This window comes from Gossypium arboreum, chromosome 5, assembly GCF_025698485.1.
Source record: "Gossypium arboreum isolate Shixiya-1 chromosome 5, ASM2569848v2, whole genome shotgun sequence".
Taxonomy (NCBI): Eukaryota; Viridiplantae; Streptophyta; class Magnoliopsida; order Malvales; family Malvaceae; genus Gossypium; species Gossypium arboreum.
In genome coordinates this window covers 33,654,818-33,675,622 of record NC_069074.1, presented here as the reverse complement: position 1 = coordinate 33,675,622, position 20,805 = coordinate 33,654,818, and positions in this window count along the sequence as shown.

Below are 20,805 nucleotides of genomic sequence, written 5' to 3'. Positions count from 1 at the left end.
ATACTTGACATATTGACTTAATAACTTAATTAATGAAATCCTATTATCATTTCTAATTAGCTTATAAAACTATTCAAACCATTTCAATTCAATACCAATGCCATAAACAATTTTTACCATTTCACTAATTTAATTATCAAAACACCAAATACCTTTCTTTACAACAAAATTTATATAACATACCAAAATAACCATTATAATCCCTATGTACATGCCACTTTCACTTAAAGGAAGAAAACATCACCAAAATCTTGATGATGGAGTCGGGATCATTCAGATGCTGAATCAAGACACTGGACTCCTATTAACCTGCGTAAGGAAACAACTGTACGCTGAGTATTCCTTACTCAGTGGTATTACAATAATTCAAATTATAATAGCAATAAAGAATTATAATTACCAAGCATGTAACTATCCAATTTCTCAAATATCAATTCATTCTTAAACTTTCATTAATTAACAATAACAATACAATTTTTAGCTATTCTTCAATTTCCATCACATATCACATGTAACAATTTCAATCACTACATGAACATTAAGTTCATGCCTTTCATTTTCAATCTCAATTTCAATCCATAATTCAACTTTCTCATTTCTTTCAATATTTTCAATAATATAATCAATCAATTTATTTTAAATTTCTCATTTCAGTTGTTCACCCTATTAAAAAACCCGGACTTTGACGGATACACGGATTCCAACCCAAACACACCAGTATGACACATTGTGCCTAGAACGGTACATAGTACCTGATCAGTATACGGCACATAAGTGCCTGAAAGGACACATGAGGTGCTTGATACGACACACGAGGTGCCTGAAATATGACACATAAAGTGCCTGATCGGCAAAGCCGGTAAATCCCATACTCTTCCAAATCCTACGGCATGCCAATTATATTCGACTCAACCCGACTAGTTAATGGGGTATTCCATATTACTTTTCAATTTCAATTTCATTCTCAATTTAATAACAATTCAATTCAATATACTTTTCCATTTCAATCCACATACAATTCAATTTCAATACATATTCATCATTCAACTCAATTTTCATTCAATTCAACAATAACACTTATCTTATAATTTACTTACCATATACATAAATTAATTTAACATTTAATGAATAAATAAATAATTTGAATTATAGTAATACAAACCCGAATTTTGTAGTTACTCCTTGACGACCTTCTCCTTCCCTTTTTGTGTCGATACCTCAAATTCTTTATTAGCTACGAAAATTTAATAATTATACTATTAATTACAATACTAATTTTACAATAATAATTAAATTTTTATCCTAACTAAGTTCACTTACTTTCCTAACTCAATTTATACTTTATTTCTATTCAAATTTTGACCAAACTCAAATTTAACTATTAAATTTTCAGCATAAATCCCTAATTTTTGAATTTTTCTCAATTTAGTCTCTACAACACAAAACTTAAAATTTCTTTTACAATTTAATCCCTTTATCAATTCTAATTTGAAATTCATTCAATTAAATCCCTAATTCAACAATTTGTCCAACATGAGCCATGCGCAAAAACCTATGAACTTCCAAAACCTCAACTTATTTTCAACAAATCTTTGTTTTAAAGTTTCTAAATCATCAAAATTAAATAAAAAAGACTTAATTGACTTACCAATCAAAGCTTTAAACCTTAAACCCTTAGTTTTTCCTTTCTCTTTTCTTTCTTTCTATTACCTGCTTTGTTTCGAATTCCTCTGTTTCTTTCTTCTTTTCTTAGCTTTTGATTTTATTTCTTTTAGTTTATTTACTTTATGTTATAATAATATAATATATAATAATTATTTAATAACAAATATCTTTTAACTTAAATTATAAGTAATTATATATTTATTTTACATTTATACTAATATTTTTATTATAATTGTCATTATTTAATTTATTTATCAAACAAAAATCTTATAATTTAATTATTTAATTAATAAATATCTTTAACTTAATAATAATAATTAATAAATATATATTTTCCAATTTAAATTAAATATTACAAATGTATATATTTTATTTATACACTTGTAATAAATCATCTCCATTCATTTGTCTTCATTGTATTTCATCATATAATTGTTTCACTTTATTTATCGTATAAAAATCTCATAATATAATTAATATAAATTATAATTTAATAAATTAATAATAATTATAATACACTATAATAAATATCTATTTAATAACAAGTATAAATACTACAATTGTACACATATTTTTGTACATTTGTACAATATCATCACCATCCATTTGTTAAGATTTTAATTTATTTATCATACAATTGTCTTAATTTTATTTATTTCCTATAATATAATATCTTAACTTTAATTAATATAATTTATAATGTTTTAATTAAATAATATTTTTATAATATTAATAAAAAAGTCTAAGATTTTCCATGTATTGCCGCCTCATATTAATCCATTGGCTTATTTACCTATTTAGTCTCTCTTATTTTCTTTTACTTTATAATTAAACTTTACACCTTATTCAATTTAGTCCTTTTCACTAATTACTCTAAATTAAGCTAAATTCACCTAATTTAAACCTAATTAAACACATCACTAGACTCATAAATATTTCTAATAATTATTTTTGAACTTGATTTACTAAGACGGAGGCTCGATATTGCAATTTTCTGATGCTCGTGAATTTTGGGTCATTACATGTGACACGGGCGTGTCTTTGGCCGTGTGAGACCCACGGTCGGGCCACACGGGCCTGTGTCCCTTGTTTTTGGGAAAATTTTATGTGTTACAAAAGTTTCTAAAGTTATCGGTTTAGTCCCAAACCACCCCGAATGCTTTTTTTTGGGCCTCGTAGGCTTGTGTTAGGGATAATATGAATGTTATTGATTGATGATTAAATGAAATTTTAAAATGTATGTGAAATGTATGTGTACTTGTATAATATATTCGGTAATGCTCTGTAACCCTATTTCGACGTTGACAATGAGCGAGGGGTGTTACACCTTTAAATTCTATTACACAACCCCAAAGCATATCTTCTAGGATCTGAATGACTCGCTCCGACTGTCCGTCAGTCTGAGGGTGATACGCAGTACTGAAATTAAGTCGAGTGCCTAAAGCTTCATGGAGTTTCTTTCAGACCCAAGACGTAAATTGCAGATCTCTGTCAGAAATGATTAATACTAAAATTCCGTGTTGTCTCACAATTTTAACGATGTACAGTTTAGCTAACTTCTGTAATGAGTAATCTGTTTGGATAGGAATGAAATGAGCTGACTTGGTCAACTGATCAACTGTAACGCCCCAAATTTTATAATTATGTTTCCGTAATTATTTGACACAAATGTGTATCTGCTTCAGTGGTTAAGTGTTCTGGGTGTGTTTGAGAGGTTCTAAGTTCAAGTCTTAGCTTGAGAAAAATTTTGGTTTTTCTTTAATTAAATCCTTGTCTTTGGTTGTTGGGCTTATAAGTATTTAATTGTAAAAGCTTATCAGAATGGGCCTGCTGGTCTGGTGGTTAAATGGAGTTTGGAGATGTTAGAGGTCTTGTGTTCGATTCGTGGTGTGGGCATTATTTTTATGCTCGATCACTCAGGTGAGTTTGAGTTGGATCAGAACTCTGAGTAGTGAGGAGTGAGGAGTGAATTGTGGAGAAAAAATATGGGATTAGGGGGTTACCCAAATCTTTTCATTCTCTCCTGCCGAAAATCCCTGCAGATTCCTCTTCTCTACCTTTTCTTTTGGTTTTTGTTAGTTAACTGAAATTCCCCATTGCAGTCGAATTTGGCATTTTTTCCTTGGCTCCAAACCTTAATTTTTTGCCTTTTCTTTGTTGTTCTTTCATGGCGTTGTGCTTAGAACTTATTCGGTAAGTTTCAATTCTTATGTTTTGGAATGATTATTAGTTATGATATAAGAAAATTTTCTTTGGATGATTAGGAACTGATCAAGGGGTTGTTCTTCATTCTCGAACAGCAAGTTAGGCGCGTGAAATTTACTGGTACCCGATCGAAGGTAAGAGTGGTTACTTTTCGATAGAAACTACGATTTAAAGTCGTTTCAAGTGCGTTAAAAAGGTTTTATTTAAGGATTTATTGCTTGATTTTAGGTGTTAGAGTGCTCGGCGATCTTTTAGGCATTAATTGAAACAAGGTGTGTACTCCAACTGCACAGAAAATAAGATTCGATGAAACCCGAAAAGTAAACTGTCGACGCCACACAGGCGTGTGGATTGCCCATGTGGAGGCCGTGTGCGAGACATAGGCTCAGTCAATTGGGCCGTGTGGGCTACATAAGTGTGTGGGAATTTGGGCTGTGTAGGCCCACACGGGCAGGCCACATGGGCGTGTGAGCCCATTTTTCTGAAATATTCTGTAAGGTTGCACGGGTCGCCCAAATCAACTGTGACCTGTCGAAGGGTCGGTAAGCAATACTTAGACCCCTGTTCTGTGATATGATATTGTGATGCATGTGTTACCATGTTACACTTAGCATGTATATCTATACTATTTTGAATATAAATGTATGATCTATTTATCTACATTATAGCATGCCATATTGTATGATGCATTACATCGAGGTGGGTTTGATGAAAAGAAGGAAGTATATAAAGGCTTCATACGTCTATTATCTAGCAGCTAAGCTGCGTATTTATGACATGTGCCGCATTACGGTACTTTATGGTGTGTACGTTTGAATGGGTCAATTGTATCCCCATAATTGGTGTGCAGGGATGAGTGGGTCGATTTTATCCCCACATGGTGTGTTGGGTTGGACGGAGTTGGTGTGCAGGGTTGGTGGGCATGTTTTATTATTCTGATCTATTATGCATGCTATATCTGATATGGGCTAAGGCCTTAAGTTTGTATATGATTCAATTTTTGAGTGGGCCAAGGCCTACACTGATTCTATAAAAAGGGTTTAGGCCCGAATTATGTTTGTAATCTGTTATCTGATTGTATGCATGTTGAACTGTAGGGATGTACACACTGAGTTTACGAAAACTCACCTCTTATTGTTTTATTTGTTCATGTAATCCCCAGCAGGAGGTGAATCAGTGCAGTGGAAGACTCGACTATGACCATGCTCACATACATTTTGGTTTATAAACTTACTGCTTTTGTCTTATTCATTATTTTGGAAATCTTTTGATGTAATTTTAGACTTGGACTTTTGGTTTTAATTTGGGTTTTTGAACCGCGAACATGGTTTAGAAGCTACAACTCCAAAGTGTGGTTTTCCTAAAATAACTAAGAGTTTTTGAAATAAATAATAAATTGGTTTCAAAAGCTTTCGCGATAAAGAAATATTTTCAAACAATTTGACTGTTACACGAATTTCGACTAAGAAAAAGATAACAAATTGAACGATTTTTCTTATTCGAAACAGTTTCTAAAACACTCTCATGTGACATCGTCAGATTCAGCCATAATGTCCAGGCCAGGTTTGGGGTGTTATATTTAGTGGTATCAGAGCCAGATTTACAAAACTCAGCTGTAGATTTGGGTTGTAAAAAGAATGGTTTTTGGATAAATGATTTGTAAATGATTTGAAATATTTTTGTAAATAAGCGGTACACTGAGTCTCCAGTGCCGTTCTTGTAAGTTTCTGAAACTCTGATAAGTACTGTTTGAAAGCATGCTTAGAATATACTAAAATTTTATTTGGATCTATTTGAAAATACCATTGTATGCTATGAAACTACTACGGTAGTAGACTCTATTGAAACACTCTAGGTAGTGTAAATTGAAAACCATAGTAAACTGCGACTTGCGATAACAGACTCTGAATACTCTGATAGCTTTACTGCAAAAAATATTTGTTAATAAATATCGAAATTGTAAACTGATTTGCATAAAACTGTTAGTACAGATTAATCCAAAATTATGATGAGCACACGTGGTCCTTGTGGACGGGGTACTTGAGGCCGAGGTAGGGGCCATAGAGGGGCTCGAGCTGAATCTTTCGCATCTGATATGATTTCGAATCTGGACACTAGTGAGACGTCAGTGTCCCCTGTTACCGAGACTGGATCTGGGATTGAGTACCATGATCGTACAGCTGGGGACGACGCACTGTCCCAAGCCATGTTACAGATTTTAGAGAGGGTCGCTGGGCCCAACACTAGTTCTGGAGACGTGGGTCGATTACGGAACGACTTCGGTCCAATGTGGCTGAGGTTTTTAGGGGCATCGCTGGAGTTGCTCCTAATGTGGCTGAGTATTGGATGGAGGCCACAGAATGCATTATGGACAATCTGGATTTTTCTGTAGAGCAGAAGCTTAAGGGGACTGTTTCATTACTTTGCGAGAAAACGTATTAGTGGTGGTTGACAGTTAGAGAGGGTACTCAGCCTGACCGGTTGACATGGGATCTGTTTAGGATGACTTTCCAGAGCAAGTATATAGGAGCCAACTATATTGATGCAAAGGTGATGTGAGTTTCTGAATTTCACCTAAGGTGACCATTCAGCGGTCGAGTATGAGGTCGAGTTTTTAAGACTGAGCCGTTATGCGAGGGGAATGATGGCGACCGAGTATGAGCACTGTGTGTGGTTTAAATATGGTCACCGAGATAGTCTACGAGTTCTGATAGCTCCTCAGAGGGAGTGGGATTTATCTGCACTGGTTGAAAAGGCGAAGATCGCCAAGAAAGTAAAGCGCACTAAGCGTCAAAATCGAGATAGATGGAAAGCTAAGAGGGATGTAGAGCCTTCGAATTCTGGGATGAGGCCTAGGAAAAAGGCCAGGTCTAATGGGCCCGTGAGAGTTGGGCTTACTGTTGCACCTACTGAGGTGACGATCTGTAAGTACTGTAATAGACGTCATCTGAACGAGTGTTGGAGGGCTACTGGAGCTTGTCTTAGATGTGGGTCTACCGTGCATCATGTTAAGGATTGCCCATTGAGAGCTAATCAGATGCAAGCTCCGGTTAATAAGACTGTACAGCCACCGAGAGTAGTTTAGCAACCACTTAGCGCTCGTGGTCAGGCTAGGGGTGGTAATAGCATGGGCCGAGGCTAGAGAGTACCGAGCCAAGGTGCTGGACTAACTGAGGTGAGGCAGCCTACCGTGGTTTATGCTTCATGTCATCGTGAGGGCCAAGATGCTCCGGACGTCATCACCAGTACGTTCTTAATTTTTAATGTACCTTTTTTTGGCATTGATAGACTTAGGCTCTACCAATTTATATGTAGCTAGTATTGTGTCTGAGACTTTGGGGATTCTGATCAAGAATACTGATAATGAGTTGACCATGATAAGTCCTTTGGGGCAGTCTGTTTGAGTGGATAAGTTGTATAGAGATGTTCCACTAAAGGTCCAAGGGATAATATTTTTGGCAGATTTAATGGAGCATCCATTTAGGGAGTTCGATTTAATTCTGGGTATGAACTGATTAGTCAAACATCGAGTGAGTCTGGACTGTGCTATGAAAAGGGTTGTTTTGAGGACCGAGGGGGATAATGAGGTGGTCATGATTGGGGAACGCCGAGATTATTTGACTAATGTGATATCTGCATTGAGGTTAGAGAAGTTAGTAAGGAAGGGGTGTGAGGCATTCTTGGTTTACATCAGTGTTGTTGATTCTGTGGACTCTTCGGTTAAGGACATCCAAATTGCGAGAGACTTTCTAGATATTTTTCCAGTGGAACTACTAGGATTGCCTCCGAGTCGAGAGGTAGAAGTTGGTATCGAGTTAATTCCGAGTACAACTCTGGTGTCTATCGCCCCTTATCGAATGGCACCAAAAGAGCTAACAGAACTTAAGGCTCATATTCAAGAACTATTAGATCGTAAGTTTATTCATCCCAGTGTGTCTTTATGGGGAGTACCTATTCTATTTGTAAAGAAGAAGGATGATACTATGAGGGTGTTTATCAACTACCGACAGTTGAACAAGTTGACAATCAAGAATAAGTACCCATTTTTGAGGATAGACTACTTATTTGATCAATTCAGTGAGGTGTCAGTGTTCTCTAAGATCGATCTGTGGTTAGGTTATCATCAGTTGAGGGTCAAGGAGGCTGATGTGCATAAGACGACATTTAGGACTTGGTATGGACATTACGAGTTCTTAGTTATGCCCTTTGGGTTGAGTAATGCTCCAGCAGCATTCATGGACTTGATGAACAGGGTGTTCTAACCTTATCTGGACCGATTTGTGGTGGTGTTCATCAATGATATTCTGGTATATTCTAAGATAGAGGTTGAGCACAATGAGCATCTAAGAGTGGTTCTACAGATCTTTCATAAGAAATAGTTGTATGTGAAGTTCACGAAGTGTTAGTTTTGGTCAGAGAGGTAACCTTTTTGGGGCACGTGGTTTCTGCTGAGGGGATTCGTATAGATCCTCATAAGATTGATGCTGTGTTGAGTTGGAAACAGCTGAAGACTGTGTTTGAAATCCGTAGCTTTTTGGGGCTAGAAGGATATTATCGATGTTTCATAAAAGGGTTCTCTTTGATCACAGCTCTGATGACTAAGCTTCTGCTAAGGGAGTTCCTTTTGTGTGGGCTAATGCACAATAGGACAACTTTGACAAGCTCAAGACCCTGTTAACTTAGGCAGCTGTTCTAATTCAGCCTGAACCCAGTAAGGACTTTGTGGTATATAGCGATGTGTCACATATAGGTCTGGGTTGTGTTCTGATGCAAGACAGTAAGGTTGTTGCTTATGCATCACGTCAGCTCAAGACTTATGAGGCTAATTATTTGACGCACGATTTGGAGTTAGCAGCAATAGTTTTTTCTCTTAAGATCTAGAGGTACTATCTGAACGGTGAGAAGTGTACCATCTACACTGATCACAAGAGCCCTAAATATCTCCTCACTCAGAAGGAGTTAAACCTTAGGCAACGTCGATGGGTTGAATTGCTTAAGGATTATGACTGCAGTATTGAGTATCATCCTAGTAAGGCTAATGTGGTGGTGATGCGCTAAGCAGTAAAGCTATGGCCGATTTAAGTAAGACCGATGGGGGTCTATTGGCTGAGCTGTAAGTAAGACCGACATGGATTGATCAGATCAGACACAAAAATATGGGAGATAAGTCTCTTGAGTTGAGGTTCTGTTAGATTAAGAGTGGGGTTACTACAGATTTTGGGATTAATGATGATGGGGTATTGTGTTTCTGAGGACGAATCTGTGTACCGAATGATGAGGATCTAAGACTGTCGATTCTAAGGGAGGCGCATAGTAGCCCTTATGCTATGCATCTTGGTGGGAACAAGATGTACCGAGATCTCTGAGAGTTGTACTAGTGGCCAGGGTTGAAACGTGAAGTTACCGACTTTTTTGCTCACTGTTTGACCTGTCAACAGGTTAAGGCTGAGCATCAATTACCTTCGGGTTTGCTGTAGCCTATTAAGATACCGTTATGGAAATGGGAGTGAGTAACGATGGACTTCGTTAGTGGGTTGCCCCTAACACCCACTAAGAAGGATTCTGTTTGGGTCATCGTGGATCGGTTGACCAAGACTGCATATTTCACTCCAGTTAGAACAGACTTCTCCCTACAGAAGTTGGCCAAGCTGTATATTTCTGAGATAGTGAGGTTACATAGAATACCTATCTCGATCATTTTTTATAGGGATTTTCATTTTATGTCTCGATTCTGGCAGAAGCTTCATAAGGCTCTAGGATCAAGCTAGACTTCAGTACTACTTTTCATCCTCAGACAGATCAGAGAGGGTGATTCAGATACTGGAGGACATGTTGAGGAGTTGTGTGATAGATTTCTGGGGCAGTTGGGAGGAGTACTTGCCATTAGCAAAGTTCGCTTACAATAACATCTATTAGTCTAGTATACAGATGGCACCTTACGAGGCACTGTATGACCGTAAGTGTCGCACTCTCTTATGTTAGACTGAGTTGGGTGAGTGACTTGTTCTGGGTCTGGAGTTGGTACCTGAGGCTGAGGATAAAGTCCGCTTGATTCAAGATCAATTGAAAGCGGCTTCTGATAGACAGAAGTCCTATGCTGATTTGAAGAGGAAGGACATCGAATATTTTATGGGGGATATGGCTTTCTTTAGGGTCTCGCCTTGGAAGAAGGTTCCGAGGTTCAGTTGCATGGGCAGTACCAAATTCTGAAGCGAGTGGGGCTAGTCGCATATCAGTTAGAGTTACCTCCAGAGTTAGATCGCATTCATGATGTGTTCTAATTCTAGATTTTGAGACACTATCGCTCTGATCCCACACACATTATGCCTGTGGAGGAGATTGAGGTTAGGCCATATCTAACTATTGAGGAGGAGCCAGTTCAGATCCTAGTTCTTGATGTTAAGGCTATACAAAGGAAGTCTATCCCCTTAGTAAATGTACTATGGCGGAATCATAACACTGAGGAGGCCACTTGGGAGCCTGAGGATTCGATGCGATAGCAGTATCCTCACCTTTTCTGATTAGGTAAAATTTCGGGGAAAAATTTTCTTTTATGGGGGTAGAGTTGTAACGCCCCAAATTTTATAATTATGTTTCAGTAATTATTTGACACAAATGTGTATCTGTTTCAGTGGTTAAGTGGTGTGTTTGAGAGGTCCTAACTTCAAGTCTTAGCTTGGGAAAAATTTTGATTTTTATTTGATTAAAGCCTTGTCTTTGGTTGTTAGGATTATAAGTATTTAATTGTAAAAGCTTATCAGAATAGATCTGCTAGTCTGGTGGTTAAGTGAAGTGTCGAGATGTTGGAGGTCCTGTGTTTGATTCGTGGTGTCGACATTATTTTTATGCTCGATCACTCAGGTGAGATTGAGTTGGATCAGAAGTATGAGCAGTGAGGAGTAGGGGAGTGAATTGTGGAGAAAATAGGGGATTAGAGGGTTACCCAAATCTTTCCATTCTCTCCTGCCAAAAATCCCTACAGATTCCTCCTTTCTACCTTTTTTTTTGGTTTTTGTTAGTCAACTAAAATTCCCCATTGCAGCCGAATTCGGCACTTTTTCCTTCGCTCCAAACTTTAATTTTTTCCTTTTCTTCATCGTTATTTTACGGTGTTGTGTTTAAAACTTATTCGGTAAGTTTCGATTCTTGTGTTTTGGCATGGTTATTAGTTACGATACAAGAAAGATTTCCTTGGATGATTAGGAACTGATCAAGGGACTGTTCTTCATTCTCGAATAGCGAGTTAGGCCCGTGGAATTCGCTGGTACTCGATCAAAGGTAAAAGTGGTTACTTTTTGATAGAAAATATGATTTAAGTTCGTTTAAAGTGCATTAAAAAGGTTTATTTAAGGATTTGTTGCTCGATTATAGGTGCTAAAGTGTTTGGTAATCGTTTAGGCGTCAATTGAAACCAGGTGTATACTTCGATTGCACAAAAAATGAGATTCCACGAAAGTTTAAAAGTAAACTATCGACACCACACAGGCCTGTGGAGTGCCAGTATGGAGGCCGTGTGCGAGACACGGGCCCAGCCAATTGGTCCGTGTGGGTCACATGGGTGTATGAGCCCACATGGGTAGGGCGTATGGAGCCCATTTTTCTAAAATGTTCTGTAAGGTTGCACTGGTCTCCTAAGTAGACTGTGACCTATTAAAGGGTCGATAAGCAATACTTAAATCCCTGTTCTGTGATATGATGCTGTGATATATGTGTTACCATGTTACACTTAGAATGTATGTCTATACTGTAATGAACCGAAAGTTACGGTATCGGAAATTGAGTCTTGAGTACTGTTTCCGTGAAATTTATTCATGAATATTTATTAGAAATATTTATGAATTATAGATTAAAGAAGTAAAAGGGAGTAATCTAGCAATTAGACCCTAAGTGCCATGTGTGTGAATGTATGATATAACATGTGTAATAGTTGGTATATATGTGTAATAGCTATAAGATATTTTATGTTATAGCTATTACACATGTTAATTTTATTTTTATTATAGGTTAATAATAATATAATATAGTATAATGAATAAAGAATAATGAGTAAAGAAACATAGAAAGAGTTACAGAGAGCAAACATGAGAAAGAAAGAAAGAAAGAAAGAAAGAAATAGAAAAGGGAAATTTGAGGATTAAGGCCCTAAAGCTTGATTGGTAAGTTGTTTTAGCTCATTTTCTTATGATTTTAATGTTTATGGATGCCTAATTCAAAGTTCTACATGTATGAGGTTAAAATGAAGAAAAACAGAAAATTTTTAGATATTGATTTAGTTGAATAAATTGAGGTTTTATGGGTTAAATTGATAGGAATTGAAGTTAGAAGTGAAAATTGAGTGATTTATTAAAAGAATTCTAAGTTAGGTTTAAATAGGGATTAAGTTGAATAGAGCTCAAAATTTATGTTTTATAATGAATTTTATGAGTTAGAAATTGTTAATGAGTTGATTAAAAGAGAATATGAAGCTTAAGTTAAAGAAAAAAAGATTAGTAATGGAAAAATGACGAAATTGGAATTTTGTAAAAGTTTGATAGAAAGTGAAAAATGTGTTTTATGAATTAGTATATTGATGGTTTTAATTGTATGATTGTTAGTAGCAAACGTAGCACCGGATACGTCATCAAAGAAGGAAAAGAGAAGTGAACGAAGATATCGATTAAATTCGATAAATAGTGGTTTGTATTTCTATAAACCGAGCTTAATCGTTATTGCTATATTTTATATTTATATTGTATGAAAATGTGAATGAGGTAAGTATTTTTACCATATTGAAATGAATGTGATTTTGAATACCCTATTAATAGTGTCGGGCTAGTCGGATATAGTTGACATGTCATAGGAATTTGAAGTATTGGGATATTCCGACATTGAGTCGATGAGACACTATGTGTCCACTCTTTTAAAGTTCGGATTTGTTCCGATGAAGTACTTTGTGTACTATAATGTTAAAGTTCGGATTTATTCCAATGAAGCACTATGTGCTTATCCGGAGTGTGGGTTGGATCCGTATCCGTCGTTGTTCGAGTTATGTTAATAAGGGTAAATAAAGTAAAGGTTATTAAAGTACTGATTGATATTGAATAATAGCAATAATGTGTTTGAATTACCATGTTTTAAAGTTGATTAAGCTATTGTTTATAGAAATACCACTGAGAGTATTCTTAGCATACGGTTTGTTTCCGTGCGCAGGCTAGGTACGAAAGTATAAGGACTCAGCATACAAGCCGATCCCCAAACTCAAATTGGTGAAGTTTCTATCTTTTTAGAAAATGGCATTGTACCTAGGATGTCTTTTGGTTATTTTGAAAGTATCTAAGTTGTTAAGTGATATTTTGGTATGTTTTGTAAATGTTACCAAAACCTTAAGTATGGTATGTTTTGATATGTTAGTGAAGAGTAATAAGAGGAATTGTTGGTAAATGTTGTAGAGAGAAGAAATGAAGATGTTATAAACTTAGTTATCAACATTTTTTACTAAAACAGATTTGGACAGTAGCGGTAGTCCAACTTTGAAAATATATCAAAAATAGTATAAAGTGAATTAGATGATAAATAAAATATGTAATTGAAGCTTAATGAATCTATTTTTTTATGGAAGAAACAAAATAGGTAAAAGAGTTGTATTTTATGCGATATTTATGTTTTGGTGAAACAGGGTTAGAACAATTTTTGGATTCCCTCTTGTGAATTCAGAAATTCACCATAAATTGTGTATTAAGAATTAGGACTCAAACTTTATTTGTATGGATTCCTTATTGAGTCTATTTTTAATTGAAATAAATGGCATAGTCATTGGATTTCTGTACAAGAAGAAATTTGATTCGTAGTGCACAAGGGTTAGAGTAGCCAAACCCTGAAACTGGGAAGACTTCTTCTAATAAACTGTACTAATTGGCCTAAGCAAAAATTCTAGAAAAAAATTAGTAAGTAGATATATGAGTCTAGTTTCAGGGAAAATTTACAGAATTGGATTTTGAGTTTTTTAACTCGAGATGTGATCTTTTTAGCGACCGTGACGCAGATGGATAGTTTACTACGAAAACTGTTTAAGTGCTAAGATAAGTTTTGTAATGTCTCCTGCTTGACTCAGGCAACGGTCTCGGGTAGGGGGACGTTACAATATTGATTGGTATCAGAGCTAATTAGGTTTAGTCGGTTCTAGCACTAAATCGAATGTCAATGTCAATCTAGAGGTACATGCCATTACAGAGTCAAATTTGAGTTGGGATTGGATGCTGATATGTTTGTTGAATATTTTTGTTTTATAACATTAAGAATGTCTGATAAAAGCATTGAAGATACTGATCAAGAGATGTATAGTGAAGATGATGAACCATATAATGTGAATGAATCGGAGTCTGCAACTCCAAGTGTGAATCCAGTGGGAAATCAACCGAATGTTAGAAGTGATAATACTGAAGTCTTTAGAATAATCGCCGATGCCCTTCAAAAAGCGGTAGGAACTATGCTTGTTACGTCCTCTATCCCTACTACCCGAAGAGCTCCAATTAAAGAATTGAGAAAATATAGAGCTACAAAATTTTTGGGTGCAAAGGGAATTGATTCGACTACTGCTGAAAATTGGTTAAAGACTACAAAGAGAGTTCTGAAGCAACTTGAATGTACACCACAAGAAAGCTTAGTGTGTGTTGTCTCATTACTGCAAGAGGAAGCTTTAGTATGGTGGGAATCAGTGATTCAGAATGTACTTGAGGAACAAATAAGTTGAGACTTCTTTCAAAAAGAGTTTCAAAATAAGTATTTGGGAGAAATGTACATAGAGGACAAAAGACAAGAGTTCTTAACACTAAAACAAGGTGAGATGCTCATAGTAGATTATGAACGAGAATTTCTGAGATTGAGCAGATATGCCACTGAGTTTGTACCGACTGAAGCTGACCGATGTAAAAGATTTTTAAGAGGATTACGTGATGAATTTAGACTACAGTTGATGCCTCTTAGAATCACTGAGTTTGCGGATTTAATGGAAAGAGCTAAGATGATTGAACAAATTCTCGGAAAGGATAAAAAGTCTGAAGTTGCTCGTTCGACTGAAAAACGTCCCAGAATGGTTAGTTCAAGTCCACAGCTTAAGCGGTCAAAGGAATCACGAGGTAATTGGAGATTTAGTTCTCGATCGGAAAGGAGTGATCAAGGTCGAAAAAGACAGACTACTATGTCTACTGGCAGTATCCGAAGTTTAGTTCAGAATACTGAAATTCCAATATGTGAGCATTGTGGAAACCGACACAAAGAGGAGTGTAGAAAGTTGACTGGAGGTTGTTTTCGTTGTGGAGCTACCGATCATTTTATTAAAGATTGCCCAAAGATATCTGGAACAACACCGACAGTAGTGCAAAGATCTGAATTTGCTTCCAGAGGCCGGGGATCAGGCCGAAGTAGTTCGTTTGCTAGAGGTGGTACTAGAAGAACTAGTGAGAGTGCTACATAACAATCAAGCTAGAGCTCCAAATCGAGCGTATGTTGTGAGGACTCGAGAAGAGAAAGATGCTCACGATGTGGTGACAGTATATTCTTATTGAATTCAACACCGCTTATGCTTTAATAGACCCTGGGTCATCACATTCATATGTTAATATGAAAATAGTTGAGACAAAAAAATTAGAGTTTGAATTGTCTAAAGTTATGATAGAAGTGTCTAGTCCACTGGGACAAACTACTTTAGTGAACCATATATGTCGAAGATGTTCGTTAATGATTCAAGATAGAATATTCCCTGTTGATCTACTAATTATGCCATTTGGCGACTTTGATGTTATTTTGGGAATGGACTGGTTATCAGAACATGGAGTGATTTTAGACTATTATAAGAAGAAGTTTATTGTTCAGAATAAAAGTGAAGATAGAATTGAAGTAAATGGTATTCGGACTAGTGGATCAATTCGTATTGTTTCGGCCATTAAAGCTAGCAAGCTTCTTCATCGAGGTTGTAATGCTTTCTTAGCATATGTGATTAATTCGGATTCGGTTGAAAGTCGATGTAGTAAAATTGGATTGTATGTGAATTTTCGATGTATTCCCGAGGAATTACCTGGATTACCCCCTGATCGAGAGGTAGAATTTGTGATTGAAGTCTACCCAGGTACAGATCCGGTATCGATACCTCCATATCGTATGGCACCTACTGAGCTAAAGGAATTAAAAGTACAGTTGCAAGACTTATTGGACAGAGGTTTTATACGACCTAGTACATCACCATGGGGAGCTCCAATGTTATTTGTTAAGAAGAAAGATGGGTCGATGCGGTTGTGCATTGATTATCGACAACTCAACAAATTGACTGTCAAGAACAAGTATCCACTTCCCAAATAGATGATTTGTTTGATCAACTGAAAGGAGCTTCCGTATTTTCAAAGATTGATCTAAGGTCGGGATACTATCAGTTGAAAGTAAAAGAGTGCGACATATTGAAGACGGCATTTCGTACAAGGTATGGGCATTATGAATTTTTAGTGATGCCATTTGGACTGACAAATGCCCCTGCTGCTTTTATGGATCTTATGAATCGGATTTTTCAGCCATACTTGGATCAGTTCGTAGTAGTTTTTATCGATGATATTTTGGTGTATTCCAAGTCAGAAAAAGATCATGAGCAACATCTCCAGATTGTTTTGCAAATACTACGAGAAAAGCAATTGTACAGAAAATTGAACAAGTGTGAATTCTGGTTATCAGAAGTTGTGTTTCTTGGTCATGTCGTATCAGCGGATGGAATTAGAGTGGATCCAAAGAAGATTGAAGCAGTTATTCAGTGGAAAGTTCCTAAGAAAGTATCAGAGGTACGAAGTTTTCTCGGATTGGCTAGTTACTATCGAAGATTCGTCAACGGATTTTCAAAGATAGCCTTACCGATAACCAAGCTACTACAGAAGAATATTCCATTTGTTTGGAATGAGCAATGTCAGAAAAGTTTTGAAGTATTGAAACGAATGTTAACAGAGGCACCGGTATTGACTTTACCAGAATCAGAAAGAGATTTTGTAGTGTACAGTGATGCTTCATTGAGTGGACTGGGATGTGTCTTCTTTGCGAACGGAAAGTCATTGCTTATGCTTCACGGCAATCGAAACCGCATGAACGCAACTATCCAACTCATGATTTAGAATTAGCAATTGTAATTTTTGCCTTAAAGATTTGGAGGCACTATCTTTATGGTGAAAAGTGCTATGCTTATACTGGATCATAAAAGTTTGAAGTATCGCTTTAAAAAAGAATTGAATCGAGACAAAGGCGTTGGATAGAGCTTCTAAAAGACTATGATTGTGTCATAGACTATCATCCGAGGAAGGTTAATGTAGTAGCCGATGCCTTTGAGTAGAAAAGTCGCGATTGAATTACGAGCAATGTTTGCACAACTTAGTATCATCAAGATGGAACCTTTTGATGAATTAAGAATAAAGCCGTAATGTTTGATCGAATCGGATCAAGACGGTTAGAAGATGATAAGTTGTTAAAGAAAAGAGAGATGATTCGAATGGTACAATGAAAAATTTTAGCATTGATGGAAATGGTCGCCTAAGATTTCGAATCGACTTTGCATTCCGAATAATTCTGAGTTGAAAGAGTTAATTCTTCGAGAAGCTCATAATAGTCCATTTGCATTTCATCCTGGAGGTATGAAAATGTATCGTGATTTACGTGAATTGTATTGGTGGTTGGGAATGAAAAAGGATATAACTGAATATGTGGCAAAGTGTTTGACTTATCAACGAGTGAAGGCAGAACATCAAGTTCCATTGGGATTACTTCAACCCATCAATATTCCTGAATGGAAATGGGACCGAATAACGATGGACTTTGTGACGGGATTACCGATGTCTACAAGTAAAAAGAATGCTATTTGGGTAATAGTTGATCGACTTACGAAGTCAGCTCATTTCTTAGTTGTGAGAACCAATTGGTCGTTAAAGAAACTTCTTGAGGTTTATGTTCGGAAATCATTAGATTACATGGTATTCCAAAATCAATAATTTCGACAGAGATCCAAGGTTTACATCAAGGTTTTGGAAGCAATTACATGAATCTTTCGATTTTCGACTTCATTTTAGTACGACTTTTCATCCACGCATCGATGATCAATCTGAACGGTAATACAAATTTTAGAAGATATGCTTCGAGCTCTGTATGATTGATTTTGAGTCTAACTGGAATATTATTTGTCATTAGCGAATTTGTGTATAATAATAGTTTCGATCAAGTATCTGATGGCACCAGATGAGGCTTTGTATGGGCGAAGATGCCGATCACCCATATGTTGGATGAATCGAATGAGAAGAAGATGATTGGACCTGAATTGGTTCAAGAAACAGAAAGTAGAGTTAAGAAAATTTAGGAAAGATTGAAAACTGCTTTTGATAGACAGAAACCGTATGCAGATTTGAAACGACGGGATATTGAATACTCGATCGGGATAAAGTATTTTAAAGGTTTCACCTTGGAAGAAAATTCTAAGATTTGGTCAAAAGGAAAATTAAGTCCTCGTTTTATTGGGCCTTACGAAGTTATTGAGAGAATTGGACCAAGAGGCGTATCGATTGGCCTTACCTCTGAACTACGAGAAAATGCACGATGTCTTCCATGTTTCTATGCTAAGAAGATATCGATCGATCCTTCACATGTTATTACTACCGAGAATGTAGAGATTCGACCGACTTATCGTATGAAGAAGAACCAGGTTGAGATTCTAGCACGAGAGGTAAAAGAATTACGTAATAAACGTATTCCTTTAGTAAAAGTGCTATGGCGAAGTCACAGTGTTGAAGAAGCTACATGGGAACCAGAAGAAACGATAAGATCTCAATACCCCCATCTCTTTTCAGGTAAATTTCGAGGACGAAATTTATTAAGGGGGAGAGAATTGTAATGAACCGAAAGTTACGGTATCGGAAATTGAGTCTTGAGTACTGTTTCCGTGAAATTTATTCATGAATATTTATTAGAAATATTTATGAATTATAGATTAAAGAAGTAAAAGGGACTAATCTAGCAATTAGACCCTAAGTGCCATGTGTGTGAATGTATGATATAACATGTGTAATAGTTGGTATATATGTGTAATAGCTATAAGATATTTTATGTTATAGCTATTACACATGTTAATTTTATTTTTATTATAGGTTAATAATAATATAATATAGTATAATGAATAAAGAATAATGAGTAAAGAAACATAGAAAGAGTTACAGAGAGCAAACGTGAGAAAGAAAGAAAGAAAGAAAGAAAGAAATAGAAAAGGGAAATTTGAGGATTAAGGCCCTAAAGCTTGATTGGTAAGTTGTTTTAGCTCATTTCCTTATGATTTTTATGTTTATAGATGCCTAATTCAAAGTTCTACATGTATGAGGTTAAAATGAAGAAAAATAGAAAATTTTTAGATATTGATTTAGTTGAATAAATTGAGGTTTTATGGGTTAAATTGATAGGAATTGAAGTTAGAAGTGAAAATTGAGTGATTTATTAAAAGAATTCTAAGTTAGGTTTAAATAGGGATTAAGTTTAATAGAGCTCAAAATTTATGTTTTATAATGAATTTTATGAGTTAGAAATTGTTAATGAGTTGATTAAAAGAGAATATGAAGCTTAAGTTAAAGAAAACAAAGATTAGTAATGGAAAAGGACAAAATTGGAATTTTGTAAAAGTTTGATAGAAAGTGAAAAATGTGTTTTATGAATTAGTATATTGATGATTTTAATTGTATGATTGTAGTAGCAAACGTAGCACCGATCGTCATCAAAGAAGGAAAAGAGAAAGTGAACGAAGATATCGATTAAATTCGATAAATAGTGGTTTGTATTTCTATAAACCGATCTTAATCGTTATTGTTATATTTGATATTTATATTGTATGAAAATGTGAATGAGGTAACTATTTTTACCATATTGAAATGAATGTGATTTTGAATACCCTATTAACGATTAATCGGGCTAGTCGGATATAGTTGACATGTCATAGGAATTTGAAGTATTGGGATATTCCGACATTGAGTCGATGAGACACTATGTGTCGACTCTTCGTTAAAGTTCCGGATTTGTTCCGATGAAGTACTTTGTGTACTATAATGTTAAAGTTCCAGATTTATTCCGATGAAGCACTATGTGCTTATCCCGGAGTGTGGGTTGGATCCGTGTATCCGTCAGTGTTCAAGTTATGTTAATAAGGGTAAATAAAGTAAAGGTTATTAAAGTACTGATTGATATTGAATAATAGCAATAATGTGTTTGAATTACCATGTTTTAAAGTTGATTAAGCTATTATTTATAGAAATACCACTGAGAGTATTCTCAACAGTCAGATTTGTTTTCGTGCAGTGCTAGGTACGAAAGTATAAGGACTCAGCATACAAGCCGATCCCCAAACTCAAATTGGTGAAGTTTCTATCTTTTTAGAAAATGGCATTGTACCTAGGATGTCTTTTGGTTATTTTGAAAGTATCTAAGTTGTTAAGTGATATTTTGGTATGTTTTGTAAATGTTACCAAAACCTTAAGTATGGTATGTTTTGATATGTTAGTGAAGAGTAATAAGAGGAATTGTTGGTAAATGTTGTAGAGAGAAGAAATGAAGATGTTATAAACTTAGTTATCAACATTTTTTACTAAAACAGATTTGGACAGTAGCGGTAGTCCAACTTTGAAAATATACCAAAAATAGTATAAAGTGAATTAGATGATAAATAAAATATGTAATTGAAGCTTAATGAATCTATTTTTTTATGGAAGAAACAAAATAGGTAAAAGAGTTGTATTTTATGAGATATTTACGTTTTGGTGAAATAGGGTTAGAACAATTTCTGGATTCCCTCTTTTGAATTTAGAAATTCACCATAAATTGTGTATTAAGAATTAGGACTCAAAATTTATTTGTATGGATTCCTTATTGAGTCTATTTTTAATTGAAGCAAATGGCATAGTCATT